A 2497-nucleotide genomic window follows, 5' to 3' on the forward strand; every position below is an offset into this window, starting at 1 on the left:
ACACAATTTCTCTGTTATTTTAATAAATAGATAAGTGTTTAATTATGTATTTATAGTCGATTATATAACACATTTCAATACTTATAAATTTGTGTTATACTACACTTTAGTATAATACTTTTTTTGTGTTATACTACACTTTAGTATAACATATTTTTTGTGTTATACTACACTTTAGTATAACACATTATTTGTGTTATACTACACTTTAGTATAACACATGTGTTATATTAGCATAGAGAAACATAATATTTTTTTACTTACACAAAACTAGGAAAACAAATATGAAAGTTGAAGCAAAATAAGGTAACATAAATAGATTTTTATTAATTACTCAAATGTAATTACAATATTTAGTCTACTAGTCTAGGCTTAAGAAATCATATTACAACATGGTGGGTTGAATTAAACACTTAGCGCAAAACAGAGACAATATCAGTCTTCTTTGTGAAATTCTTTTTTATGCCAAGCAATCCTTTGAGCTGCTGAAGAGCAATTGTAATGGCAGCTCCTCCCATGAACCCAACAATGGAAGCATGGGATAGAAACTCAATCAAGAACCCCAATCTGAAAAAGGATCCATCCATTTTAGAGAAATATATAAAACATATAGAGTGCAGTTTTTTTTTTTTAATTGTCTTAAACCATAAGCATTGTTGTATAAAACTTATTCTTAACTTCATAAAGTTTCAAACTAAAATGAGCAACTCAACTATGAATCCAATCTCATAATCAAGTAAGAACTTAAAGAAATTATTTTTTCAACATATTAGATTAAGTTTGGACATATGCATCAAGAAATTGATCATGTAGATATGAAGACAGGATAAGATAACATGAAAATAAAACTGGCAAGGAACATCCAGTAACAAATTAATATTGAATCCTGCATAATAATACACTGAATACCCAATAAGACAACAATATTAAGGTTCATGAAATTGGTTATTGGACTAGGGAAATTATCAAATAAAAGATACTGTGGGAACTGCAATAAAAAAGGAAACAAACAAATGTCCTCAACAGGGTGAAGAAAAAACCAGGATGAACAAAAACATTCATGCGATCTTTAAAAAAGAAACAATCACAATAATAACACAACAGAAGCAAAGCACCGAATACTACCCAAATCCAGTCAAAATAACTCTGCAATCACAAATATCACAAGATTGAAGAGAAAGCATCCTTCCTGCATATTTACCAAAATGGTATCAATGTAAGCAATGCACAACTAAATTAACAAAATAAGTACAAATTTCAGATGGCATAAAGTGAAGAATAAAATAAATATCAATAAACAAAGGACAGTTGAAAAAGAAAGAAAAAAAAGCATAACGATAGAGGTCATTACACAATTATACAATTTTTTTATTTTACTTTTCAAGTCAGCATACAAATTGATACAGAGAAGAATACAAAATCTTCTCATAAGAAACGTGCTGGTGGAAAGAGCCATATATAAGTTTATACCCAAAAGTATAAAAAAGAAATGCAATATGGATTAGCTTACCATTTCAATCGCTTTGCCAAGATGTTAACACCCATGGCCATTATAGCAGCACTATTAGGATTAGGAGATAATTTCCTGACCAAAGTGCAGATGATCTCAACAACCCTGGGCAAATGATAAGAGACAAGAGCATTAACGTGGCAAGAAACAAACATAACACAGTACACAGGAAAAGAACAGTATTTACCACACTCGACTCTCCAATTTCCCACTCAAAGCAGTTTCTTGAGCATGAAATGAGCTACCAATGCCCATTAAAGCAAAACACACAGCCTAGCAGGTATTGCTGCAGAAGCTTTTAGTTAATTAGTATTGTCAAAACATCATAAATCTAGATTAGTTTCAGTCAGATATCCCAGTTGCACAAGATTCTAAGTGTTCATAATAACAAGGTTACTGTAAAAAATTAAACAGCATGTCATCTTCCTATAATATAGCATGAATAATTTAGCAGTAATCAATATCTCTGTAGTCTCTAGAAAGCTAGATTTTCAGTTAATATGATATATAGAAGACTTACAGTTAGACCAGGTTTAGTTTCTTTGGTGACTACACCGAGTCTCATATCCAAATTATTTTCAAGACAAGATATTTCCAAATTCTACACAAGTTTTATGGAAAAGTATTAAAATAAGAACCTTAAGTGACAATTACTTCACTTTGTTGTAGTGATTATCTACACTTCATTGTTAAATTATGTAGTTTCTTAAAAAAAAAATGCATATCTAGTATCACACACAGAAACCAACATTTAATTCAGAACTCAACCTTAAATGTTACAGTATGTTACTAGAGTGCAACAGAGAGCTGTGATGAACCTGTACTGAAGCAATAATCCCTAGTTCACCAAATCGGTCTGCAGTCCCAGGTGTAAGATGCTGGGCATGCTTAATCTGAAAATTAGCTCTAGTCATGCAAAAATAAGCATGGAAAGAAATATCAATATTAAAACGTTGCAATAAGAAACAGATTTTCTGTAGTACTGTA

At 30.7% G+C, this 2497-nt stretch overlaps 1 long non-coding RNA gene across 1 annotated transcript; it reads right to left on the reverse strand.

Annotated features, from left to right (window-relative positions):
* Window positions 1-1547: 1547 nt before the first annotated feature.
* On the reverse strand, window positions 1548-2262 carry LOC133805507 (uncharacterized). Its single transcript, XR_009878985.1, has 2 exons — window positions 2031-2262; window positions 1548-1615 (listed from the first exon to the last, which is right to left on the reverse strand). It is a non-coding gene; the product is annotated as an uncharacterized LOC133805507 (long non-coding RNA).
* Window positions 2263-2497: the final 235 nt, after the last annotated feature.

This window comes from Humulus lupulus, chromosome 1, assembly GCF_963169125.1.
Source record: "Humulus lupulus chromosome 1, drHumLupu1.1, whole genome shotgun sequence".
Taxonomy (NCBI): Eukaryota; Viridiplantae; Streptophyta; class Magnoliopsida; order Rosales; family Cannabaceae; genus Humulus; species Humulus lupulus.